We start from the raw sequence: 12,827 nt of genomic DNA on the forward strand, positions 1-12,827 counted from the left end.
ACCATCGGGTGATAGAAGAGGGGGGACAACATGGGAGAGGGGGTTATCCAGATGGGCCTCACTCTGGCCCGTCTGCCTGCCTTTCCCAGCATCGCCCTGGGAGGGCCAAACGGAGGGTCAGGACTCAGGAGCCATATGCAAATCAGGGGACCCTGTGAAGGGGGAAGGGAGTGGCAGCAGCTAGCTGGGGACCCTGTGAAGGGGGAAGGGAGTGGCAGCAGCTAGCTGGGGACCCTGTGAAGGGGGAAGGGAGTGGCAGCAGCTAGCTGGGTACCCTGTGAAGGGGGAAGGGAGTGGCAGCAGCTAGCTGGGGACCCTGTGAAGGGGGAAGGGAGTGGCAGCAGCTAGCTGGGGACCCTGTGAAGGGGGAAGGGAGTGGCAGCAGCTAGCTGGGGACCCTGTGAAGGGGGAAGGGAGTGGCAGCAGCTAGCTGGGGACCCTGTGAAGGGGGAAGGGAGTGGCAGCAGCTAGCTGGGGACCCTGTGAAGGGGGAAGGGAGTGGCAGCAGCTAGCTGGGGACCCTGTGAAGGGGGAAGGGAGTGGCAGCAGCTAGCTGGGGACCCTGTGAAGGGGGAAGGGAGTGGCAGCAGCTAGCTGGGGACCCTGTGAAGGGGGAAGGGAGTGGCAGCAGCTAGCTGGGGCATGCAGCCGTAAAGGAGAAGATAAAGGTCAGGTTTTTTAACATGCCTCCTCCTCCATCAGTCTTTATCTCTGATCTGTGGATGGCTAGGCAACACACTATCATCCCATGGAAGGACAGACCAACACACTATCATCCCATGGAAGGACAGACCAACACACTATCATCCCATGGAAGGACAGACCAACACACTATCATCCCATGGAAGGACAGACCAACACACTATCATCCCATGGAAGGACAGACCATTGGCCTTGTAGGAAGAGAGAGAGATCCAGAAGTTATGGTGATTTCCTTGCAGATAGAAATAAAACCGTACAGAACTGACACAAACCACTCAATTTCATTAGTATGCAATAACAGAGCAATTACTAAAGCACTATGTAACAGTGTAATAAATGTTAGTACACAGAAGGATTTCCGTTAGTAAAATGTGGCGCCAGGCAACATGACCAGGAAGATGTTTTATTTACCATTTGAGAAATCTACCAGACACATATGCACTGGGTGAGTAACCCATTAGGGCATCCAACCACGGTGCTCAGAATGACACAAATCACATTATGGTAATGCATCTTAACAGAACATGTAACTCATGTAATGAAGCGGCCAATAAAACTGCCCTTTCAAACATTTGCCAAAAAACAATTTGCGAGAACACCATTCTTAACAGCGCACCTGATAGTGGTTCCACATGTGACCGATAAAATCTCTGTTAGAAAGTTAGAAAGAGGGGGAATCTAAAGATGCAACAACTGGGATGCGTTGCTAATATGACCAGGATTGTACATTTGGCTTCTGGATAACCAAAGAAAAAGTGGATATGAAATCCAGTAAAACGGGAGAGAAATGAAATGGCGGTCCAATAGGGAAGTAAATGGAAATACATTTGATAAATTAATTATAAATCACTCCTGTCTATACATAAATAAAATTCATTCAAAATACTTCACCAGCAAGCATGACTTAGCCACAGAGGAACCGAGAACAGGATCATTAGCGTATTTGAAAAAGCTCATAGGCCTATGCCTATTTGGTTAGCCCGCAATTTGGGCAGCGCGCGTGGCAATAGGCCTGCCTAGCTGATTACTGACTTGCAGCTGTCAGCGAAAAGCATCTAAAATATATATGTGTGTGACTATAATGTTTGAGTATAATTAAAACAAGAAGGGGTATGTGGAAAAGATGTAGGGGAGTCTCTCTCCAGAATGGCTCAGCTGTCTCCCGCCAACTCTTGCACATTCATTGTGTGTATTGTTTGCCCTCTGATCATTTTTTTCTCATCAATTCCCCATAACATGTCATCAGTAGTAAATGTACCGTTACTCTTCGTCATTTGGTTACATACATTTCTGTTAATGCATTTATTAAATTAATGATTTACCGTTTTCATTCTCACAGTTGAAATGTTGTTTGCAGAGTTCAAAACAAGTTAATTTCATAACCATAATTTAAGAGATTTGTCAATTTTTTCATTGTCTTTTGTTTGGAGTGCCCCATGTGTCTGGTTTCTCTGTCCTGATAAGGTTGAGGTAGCGATTTATCAGGAGGTGCTGCAGTACCCTCAGCACCCCTACTTCTCACGGCTATAGTAGAAAAGTGTTTATTCAACATCCATTGTGAATGATAATATATCAAAACTATGAAGGGAAAAGGGAGATATCTAGTCAGTTGTACAACTGAATGCATTCAACTGAAATGTGTCTTCTGCATTTAACCCAACCGCTCTGAACCAGAGAGGTGCAGGGGGCTAGTTCCTCAGAGTAAGCTATCTTTCTTTATTTGAAAAATCAATGTGTCCATATGGCAGAGGCAGTTTATCAAATCAAATTTTATTTGCCACATGCGTCAAATAACAGGTGTAGACCTTACAGCAAAATGCTTACTTATAAGCCCTTAACCAACAATGCAGTTAAGAAAAATAAAAGTGTTAAGTCAAAAATAAACAGAAAAATAACAAATAATTAAAGAGCAGCAGTAAAATAACAGTAGCGAGGCTACATACAGGGGGTACCGGTACAGAGTCAATGTGCGGGGACACAGGTTAGTCGAGGTAATATGTACATGTAGGTAGAGTTAAAGTGACTATGCATAGATAAACAGAGTGGCAGCAGCGTAAAAGAGGGGGTGGGATGGGGGGGACGACGACAATGCAAGTAGTCTGGGTAGTCATTTGATTAGCTGTTCAGGAATCTTATGGCTTGGGGGTAGAAGCTGTTAAGAAGCCTTTTGGACCTAGACTTGGCGCTCCGGTACCGCTTGCCATGTGGTAGCAGAGAGAACAGTCTATGACAAGGGTGGCTGGAGTCTTTGACAATTTTTAGGCCCTTCCTCTGACAGCGCCAAGTATAGAGGTCCTGGATTGCAGGAAGCTTGGATGTACTGGGCCGTATGTACTACCCTCTGTAGTGCCTTGTGGTCGGAGGCTGAGAGGTTGCCATACCAGGCAGTGATGCAATCAGTCAGGATACTCTCGATGGTGCAGCTGTGGAACTTTTTGAAGATCTGAGGAGCCATGCCAAATCTTTTTCAGTCTACCGAGGGGGAATAGGCTTTGTCTAGCCCTCCTCACCACTGTCTTGGTGTGTTTGGACCATGTTAGTTTGTTGGTGATGTGGACACCAAGGAACTCGAAGCTCTCAACCTGCTCCACTGCCCCGTCCATGAGAATGGGGGTGTGCTCGGTCCTCCTTTTCCTGTAGTCCACAATCATCTCCATTGTCTGGATCACGTTGAGGGAGAGGTTGTTGTCCTGGCACCACATGGCCAGGTCTCTGACCTCCTCCCTATAGGCTGTCTCATAGTTGTCGGTGATCAGGCCTACCACTGTTGTGTCATCTGCAAACTTAATGGTGTTGGAGTTGTGCCTGGCCATGCAGTCATGTGTGAATAGGGACTACAGGAGGGGACTGAGCACGTACCCCTGAGGGCCCCCCCCGTGTTGAGGATCAGAGTGGCAGATGTGTTGTTACCTACCCTTACCACCTGGGGACGGCCCGTCAGGAGGTCCAGGATCCAGTTGCAGAGGGAGGTGCTTAGTCCCAGGGTCCTTAGCTTACTGATAAGCTGAGGGAAATATGGTGTTGAACGCTGAGCTGTAGACAAAGAATAGCATTCTCATATACACACCACCGTTCAAAAGTTTGGGGTCACTTAGAAATGTCCTTGTTTTTGAAAGAAAAGCTCATTTTTGTCCATTAAAATAACATCAAACTGATCAGAAATACAGTGTAGACATTGTTAATGTTGTAAATGACTATTGTATTTGGAAAAGGCTGATTTTTAATAGAGTATCTACATAGGTGTACAGAGACCCATTATCAGCAACCATCACTCCTGTGTTCCAACGGCACATTGTGCTAGCAAATCATTTTAAAAGGCTAATTGATCATTAGAAAACCCTTTTTCCAATTATGTTAGCACAGCTGAAAACTGTTGTTCTGATTAAAGAAGCAATAAAACTGGCCGTCTTTAGACTAGTTGAGTATCTGGAGCGTCAGCATTTGTGCTCACCAGTCTATTCTTGTTCTGAGAAATGAAGCCTATTTCATGTGAGAAATTGCCAAGAAACTGAAGATCTCATACAACGCTGTCTACGACTCCCTTCACAGACCAGCGCAAACTGGCTCTAACCAGAAAGAAAGAGTGGGAGGCCCCGGTGCGCAACTGAGCAAGAGGACAAGTACATTAGGGTCTCCAGTTTGAGAAACAGACACCTCACAAGTCCTCAACTGGCAGCTTCATTAAATAGTAGCCGATTAGCTAACACAACGTGCAATTGGACCACAGGAGTGATGGTTGCTGATAATGGGCCTTTGTACGCCTATGTAGATATTCCATTACAAATCAGCCGTTTCCAGCTACAATAGTCATTTACTAGATTAACAACATCTACACTGTATTTCTGATCAAGTTGATGTTATTTTAAAATGGACAACTTTTTTTGCTTTTCTTTCAAAAACAAAGGACATTTCTAAGTGACTCCAAACTTTTGAGCGGTAGTGTAGGTGTTCCTTTTGTCCAGCTGGGAAAGGGCAGTGTGGAGTGCAATAAAGATTGCATCATCTGTGGATCTGTTGGGGCGGTATGCAAATTGGAGTGGGTCTAGGGTTTCTGGGATAATGGTGTTGATGTGAGATGACCCGCCTTTCAAAGTACTTCATGGTTACAGACCTGATTGCTGCGGGTAATTAGTCATTTAGGCAGGTTACCTTAGTCCCTGTGCCCAAGAACACTATGGTGGTCTGCTTGAAACATGTTGGTATTACAGACTCAGACAGGGAGAGGTTGAAAATCTCAGAAGGCACTTGCCAGTTGGTCAGCGCATGCTCTGAGTACACGTCTTGGCAATCCATCTGGCCCTGCGGCCTTGTGAATGTTGACCTGTTTAAAGGTCCTGCTCATATTGGCTACAGAGAGTGTGATCACACAGTCGTCCGGAACAGCTGATGCTCTCATGCATGCTTCAGTGTTGCTTGCCTCAAAGCGAGCATAGAAGTAATTTCGCTCATCTGGTTGGCTCATATCACTGGGCAGCTCGCGGCTGTGTTTCCCTTTGTAGTCTGTAATAGTTTGCAAGACCTGCCATATCCAACGAGTGACGGAGACAGTGTAGTACGATTCAGTCTTAGTCCTGTATTGACGCTTTGCCTGTTTGATGGTTAGTCTCAGGCAATAGTGGCATTTTTTTTATTTTTATAAGCGTCTGGGTTAGAGTCCCGCTCCTTGAAAGCGGCAGATCTACCCTTTAGCTCAATGCGGATGTTGCCTGTAATCCATGGCTTCTGGTTGGGGTATGTACGTACAGTCACTGTGGGGACGATGTCATCGACGCACTTATTGATGAAACCAGTGACTGATGTGGCGTACTCCTCAATGCCATCGGAAGAATCCCGGAATATATTCCAGTCCGTGCTAACAAAACAGTCCTGTAGCTTAGTATCTGCATCATTTGACCACTTTCTTTATTGACAGAGTCACTGGTTCTTCCTGCTTTTGTTGTTTGTTTGTAAGCCGGAATCAGGAGGATATAATTATGGTCAGGTTGGTCAATCGAAGGGCAAGGGAGAGTTTTGTATGCATTCTCTGTGTGTGGAGTAAAGGTGGTTTTGAGTTTTTTCCCTCTGGTTGAACATTTAAGATGCTGGTAGAAATTAGGTAAAACTGATTTAAGTTTCCCTGCATTAAAGTCCCCAGCCACTAGTAGCGCCGCCTCTGGATGAGCGTTTTCCTGTTTGCTTATGGCAGTATACAGCTCATTGAGTGCGGACTTAGTGCCAGCATCGGTTTGTGGTGGTATGTAGACTAGAGGTCGACCGATTATGATTTTTCGACGCTGATACTGATTATTGGAGGACCAAGAAAAGCCGATATCGATTAAAATCGGTCGATTTTTATATATATTTGTAATAATGACAATTACAACAATACTGAATGAACACTTATTTTAACTTAATATAATACATCAATAAAATCAATTTAGTCTCAAATAAATAATGAAACATGATCAATTTGGTTTAAATAATGCAAAACAAAGTGTTGGAGAAGAAAGTAAAAGTGCAATATGTGCCATGTAAAAAAGCGAACGTTTAAGTTCCTTGCTCAGAACATATGAAAGCTGGTGGTTCCTTTTAACATTAGTCTTCAATATTCCCAGGTAAGAAGTTTTAGGTTGTAGTTATTATAAGACTATTTCGCTCTATACCATTTGTATTTCATATACCTTTGACTATTGGATGTTCTAATAGGTACTTTAGTATTGCCAGCCTAATCTCAGGAGTTGATAGGCTTGAAGTCATAAACAGCGCAATGCTTGAAGCACAGCGAAGAGCTGCTGGCAAATGCAGGACAGTGCTGTTTGAATGAATGCTTACGAGCGTGCTGCTGCCTACCACCGCTCAGTCAGACTGCTCTATCAAATATCAAATCATAGACTTAATTATAATAATCACAGAAACACGAGCCTTAGAAACTATCATTTCGAAAACGAAACGTTCTTTTTTTTCAGTGAAATACGGAACCGTTCCGTATTTTATCTAAACGGGTGACATCCCTAAGTCTAAATATTGCTGTTAACATTGAAGGTTGTGCAATGTATGTCATAATTATGTACAATTCTGGCAAATTAATTACGGTCTTTGTTAGGAAGAAATGGTCTTCACACAGTTCGCAACGAGCCAGGCGGCCCAAACCGCTGCATATACCCTGACTCTGCTTGCACTGAACGCAAGAGAAGTGACACAATTTCCCTAGTTAAAAGAAATTCATGTTAGCAGGCAATATTAACTAAATATGCAGGTTTAAAAATATATACTTGTGTATTGATTTTAAGAAAGGCATTGATGTTTATGGTTATGTACACATTGGTGCAATGACAGTGCTTTTTTCGCAAATGCGCTTTTGTTAAATCACCCGTTTGGCGAAGTAGGCTGTGATTCGATGAGAAATTAACAGGCACCGCATCGATTATATGCAACGCAGGACACGTTAGATACACTAGTAATATCATCAACCATGTGTAGTTAAGTTCTCTGGGTTAGGTGGGACGTGACCGTCCCACACTATTCAACAGCCAGTGAAATAGCATGGCACGAAATACAAAACAGCAAAAATATCATAATTTCAATTTCTCAAATATACACTTCTCCTTAATGTAACCACATTGTCTGATTTCAAAAAGGCTTTACAGCGAAAGCAAAACATTAGATTATGTTAGGAGAGTACATAGACAAAAATAACCACACAGCCATTTTCCAAGCAAGGAGATGTGTCAATAAAACCCAAAACACAGCTAAATGAAGCACTAACCTTTGCCGATCTTCCTCAGATGACACTCCTAGGACATCATGTTACACAATACATGTTTTGTTCGATAAAGTTCATATTTATATCCAAAAACAGCATTTTACATTGGCGCGTGATGTTCAGAAAATATATTCCCACCAAAAACTTCCAGTGAATGAGCACATCAATTTACAAAAATACTCATCATAAACGTTGACAAAACACATAACAATTATTTTAAGAACTATAGATACAGTACTCCTTGATGCAACCGCTGTGTCAGATTTTAAAATAGCTTTTCGGCGAAAGCACATTTTTTCTATATTCTGAGTACATAGCTCGCCATCACAGAAAGCTATACAGACACCCGCCAAGTTCGGGGCAACCTAAACTCAGAATTAGTATTATAAATATTCTCTTGCCTTTGCTGATCTTCGTCAGAATGCACTCCCAGGACTGCAACTTCCACAAGAAATGTTGTTTTTGTTCGAAATAATCCATATTTATGTCCAAATACCTCAGTTTTGTTCGTGCGTTCAGGTCACTATCCAAAGACATAATGCGCGAGCGCAATTCGAGACACGAAAAGTCAAAATGTTCCATTACCGTTCGAAGAAGCATGTCAAACGTCATTTACAATCAATCTTTATGGTATTTTTAACGTAAAAATGCGATAATATTCCAACCGGACAATAGCGTATTCATTCCAGAAGAAAAAGGAGGAGGGGCGCGCTGTCGGGCTCGCGCATAACCAAGTCCTTGGTCCTCAGGCAGTCCACTCATTGATTGAGCTCCTATTTTCTGCCCGGTTACAGGAGAATGATGAAAAAAAAACTTTCTGCAGGCTTTTGACAGCCAATGGAAGCCTTAGGAAGTGCAACGTGACCCCACAGACACTGTAGTTTCGATAGGGATTCAAAAGAAGAACTACAATTCTCAGATCTCCCACTTCCTGGTTGGATTTTTCTCAGGTTTTTGCTTGCCATATGAGTTCTGTTATACTCACAGATCATTCAAACAGTTTTAGAAACTTCAGTGTTTTCTATCCAAATCTACTAATAATATGCATATTCTAGTTTCTGGGCCAGAGTAGTAACCAGTTTAATTTGGGTAGGTTTTTCATCTGGCTGTGAAAATACTGCCCCCTACACCTTGACAGGTTAACTAGTGATTATGTTAAGATTTAGCTCATAAAAAACAATCAGTTTAACACTAGTTAGCACCATACCTTGGCTCCTTTCTGCACTCGCATAACAGGTAGTCAGCCTGCCACGCAGTCTCCTCGTGGAGTGCAATGTAATCGGCCATAATCGGTGTCCAGAAATGTGGCTTACTGATTGTTATGAAAACTTGAAATCGGCCCTAATTAATCGGCCATTCCGATTAATCGGTCGACCTCTAACGTAGACAGCTACGAAAAATACAGATGAAAACTGTCTTGGTAAATAGTGTGGTCTACAGCTTATCATGAGATACTCTACCTCAGGCAAGTAAAACCTTGAGATGTCCTTACATTTTGTGCACCAGCTTTTGTTTACAAATATACAGACCGCCACCCCTTGTCTTACTGGAGGCAGCTGTTCTATCTTGCCAAAGCAGCGTAAACCCCACCAGCTGTATGTTATCCGTGTCGTCGTTCAGCCATGACTCAGTGAAACATATGATATTCCAGTTTTTAATGTCCCGTTGGTAGGATATTCGTGATTGTAGACCGTCTATTTTGTTATCCAATGATTGTACGTTGGCTAACACACTCACCGTCGGATCCTTACAAGGCACCCCGTACCTACGTCCCTGATATCTCCGTCTCTTTCTGATGCAAATGACGGGGGGGAGGGGTGTTACGTTGCATCGGGCCTTGTCGGATGTCTGAAGTAAATCCTTTGCGTCCGACTCGTTAAAGAAAATATATTTGTCCAGTGCGAGGTGTCCTGATATCCAGAAGCTATTTTTGGTCATAAGAGACAGTGGCAGCAACATTATGTACAAAAAAAAAACAAAAGTTACAAATAACGCAAAAAAAAGTATTAAATAAAAAACACACAATAGCACAATTGTTTAGGAGTCGGTAAAACGGCAGCCATCTCCACCGGCGCCATTCTTTCTATTTTTGATTTCGCACTAGTTGACTTATAACTTTTAGATTATCATTTTAATTCCGATTTTTATGATTAACCACATGACAACGATTTTGAGAAACAAAAATGTTATTGAAATAAAACTGTTCCACGAAATTGCGCATATGAAAATCATTACTGGCATGCAGAATGGTAGAAATTGTAATCTTACAACTCACGTGCCGCCTATGAAGTCTTTCTAAAATAATTGCCTCCACGTTTCCATGGTGGGATTTTGCCTATAGGCTCCTTTGAAGTAAGGTAAGATATGCCTCATCATATGAAATAAAACATTCAGGTTTGAGCCTCCAGCTCACATTGTAAAGTGGTGGGTGACGCGCTGATCGCCTGTTGCCTGCAATAGAATGAATGGGAGGCACGCTTCAATGACCAACTGAGAAATAAAAATAGTAGCCATTTTTAATTCTGCATTAAAACTGTTAACACGTGATTGCATTTAGAATTGTTGTGCAATAATTGGGCTTATAAAAGCATGTTTTAGTCCAGCAGCAACCAGCTGAGAAGCTGCAGGAGAAATACAGCTCAAAATAGGCTCTGTATGCTGTGCGTGTGTAATAGTTGTGTTGGATAAATAAGATGCATGATGAATAACAAAAACAGACAGGCCAATTTAATTCCACTAAATTATGCAAATTAACCTATAGACTGATAAGCATGACAGTCAAATGTATATACACAATTAATAAAAAGCATCAATGAATAAAAAGCATAATTTTGCGCAGGATTTTTTTTCTCCTGGTCATTTACGTGTGGCAGTGGTCTGGACTCGGTGGTCTCATGTTACAGTTTTATTTATGGTGGGGGGGGGGGGGTAAAAGCCTGCAATTGTCGGCTAACAGAAACACTGCTACACAGGTAACACTTAACGTAAAGTAGGCCTATTACAGAACATAGTCTAATTTGACATTGTGGATCCATCGACCAACCACGTGATTGGCTTCAATGTATTGCTAACTTGCACTTTTTCAAAAGATGTTGGAAAATGATAAACAAAACAAGAAGTTAATTTGAGTCATAATGAGAGGAGAGAGAGGCCAACTGCAGTGCAAACCTTCAGAATACCATCTCTGTGATCTCTCAAACCATGGGCAGCGGTCCAAAACATTTCTAATGAACGATAAGAGCTTCTGACACTCATCTGGAAACATGGTGGTGAGTTCTGTTCAGCCTCACCGGGCAATTCATGGGCTGTCGTCTGAAGCTGTTGTATGGAAAAGAGTCAACCAAAGACAAGGAGCCAAAGGTGAGAACAAACTCTTGACGTGGAATATTTTGAAACCTTGAAATCCTTGGAACTGTAAAGAATTTCTAGAGCACGAAGAGGAATATTTATGGATTCAACATCAGTTCAGACTATAGACAGAGTGGCATCAAAGCAGGAGTGACGCTTTGGCCATATAAGAGCAGTCTGTGTTACATGAAAATGTTTTCATCCTTGAACAGCTTATGAACACAATCAATAATGTTGCACTGTTGAGAAGTAGCTGGCACAGTTTAGGAAAGACACACATGATAAATAGCCACTATTCTTTCATAATAATAGGTATACTAGACTTACTTGCCATTTTATTGTGAAAGCTTTGTTGGCACATGTGAACTTTAATAATATACTGTGCGAGATAATGTAAGGATCTGCATCTTATTGATGGTAAATAAATATTTACAGTGTGACTTTATTAACGGTGAACCATCACACCATTGCTTTGGCAGCTGTCTTTGTTCGTGTCGCTGACAAAAAAAAAATATATATATAAAAAAAATAGAAAAAAAAAATCAGGCACGTGTTGCTTGATCGCTTTATGAACAAATTCCTGTCAACTACAGGTAACAGTCAAAATAAAAGAAACATCAACATAACGTGTATTGATAGGGCGGTGGGCCACCACGAGCCATCAGAAAAGCTTCAATGCGCATAGATTCTACAAGTGTCTGGATTCAACGCCATTCTTCCACAAGAAATTCCATAATTGTGTATTTTGTTGATGGTGGTAGAAAACTCTCAGATGCAGCTCCAGATTCTCCAGTAAGTGAGTTAAGATCTGGTGACCATAAACCCCTTATGCTCCTTTGACACCCCTCTTTCAAAGTCACAGATCTACACCCACAATAACATTTGCTAAATATGTATACGTGACCAATACAATTTGATCTCTTCTTCTAGCCACGGTAGACAAAATAATGGGCAACTGAGCATTTCCATACATGACCCTAAGCATGATGGGATGTTAACTGCTTGATTAAATCAGGCATCACACCTGTGTTGAAGCACCTGCTTTCATTATGCGTTGTATCCCCAATTTACTCAAGTGTTATCTTTATTTTGGCTGATACCTATATATGATGTTTGTTTAAGTTTTGAGTTTACGATATTAAAACATTATTTGACATTTACTGCCTCCGAAGACAGCTAACGTTAGCTTGCGTTCACTGATTTAGCTAGCTAACGTTAGTTTTGTGGATTGCGTTAAGGGAATTAGCTAGCGGAAATACTTTTTAGATAAACTATAGTATAAGCGAATGCGATAGCATTTAAGGCAAGCAAACATCTGTTCACTAGTTAGCTAACTAACGGTAACGTTAGCTACTTGGGACACAATATATTTTTATAACTAACGTCAACCCTTGTTCTATATGTGACAACTGTGCAATCCTGAGACGCTGCTGTTCAGAAGGGCCTCGCTGACTCCCAATTCCACCATAGAAAACAGACAATCAAGGTTCACTTTAACCAGTGTCCTTTAGCTATTCATAATCTCAGTAAATTGTGAACACTTAAAACGTTACTTCGTTGTGTTTTAAATCAGCTAGTAAAAAAAAAAATGCACATTGGTTAGCGTTTACTTGCTAGCTAGCTGGAAAACAGTCAAATGTAGCTAATGTTACTTACTCATTGGAAAGCAGACAAATGGTTTCCGAAGAGGAACTACGACGGTGATTTCTTCTGTTAATGATATTTTTATTGCCAAACAGATTGTGGATGACTCTTCAGTGACCGTGTTTTGAAAGTCCGAATTATTGCAACAGAGGGATCTCCACAAAACTGTGCCTGTGTTGGCTGATAGTAGTAAACCAGAGCTATGAAAACAATGTCTGCCGGTCGGAGGCACAGAGCCTGCATCATGTTGTCCCAGAAACAAAGAACAACACAGCTTCCTAGCGGACAAATGGGAGAAATACAGTAGTGAGCAGAGAGAGGGTAGTTCATTTATGTTATAGAGGCGCACGAGCAGAATGTACACTTGTGCTTAGCCTCCAGTTGAAAGCAT

General features: G+C 42.0%; 1 protein-coding gene across 2 annotated transcripts in view; it reads right to left on the reverse strand.

Annotated features, from left to right (window-relative positions):
* LOC106613091 (CUE domain-containing protein 1) overlaps nt 1-12,703 on the reverse strand; it is a 49,118-nt gene extending 36,415 nt beyond the window's left edge. The window contains exon 1 of one of the 2 annotated variants that reach the window (XM_014215007.3): nt 12,449-12,703. The gene's annotated coding sequence lies outside the window, so the exon portion shown is untranslated. The remainder of the gene's footprint in view (nt 1-12,448) is intronic. The other variant, XM_014215006.3, reaches the window with a different exon arrangement.
* Between the last annotated feature and the right edge of the window lie 124 nt (nt 12,704-12,827).

Source organism: Salmo salar, chromosome 09, assembly GCF_965601325.2.
Source record: "Salmo salar chromosome 09, fSalSal1, whole genome shotgun sequence".
NCBI lineage: Eukaryota > Metazoa > Chordata > Actinopteri > Salmoniformes > Salmonidae > Salmo > Salmo salar.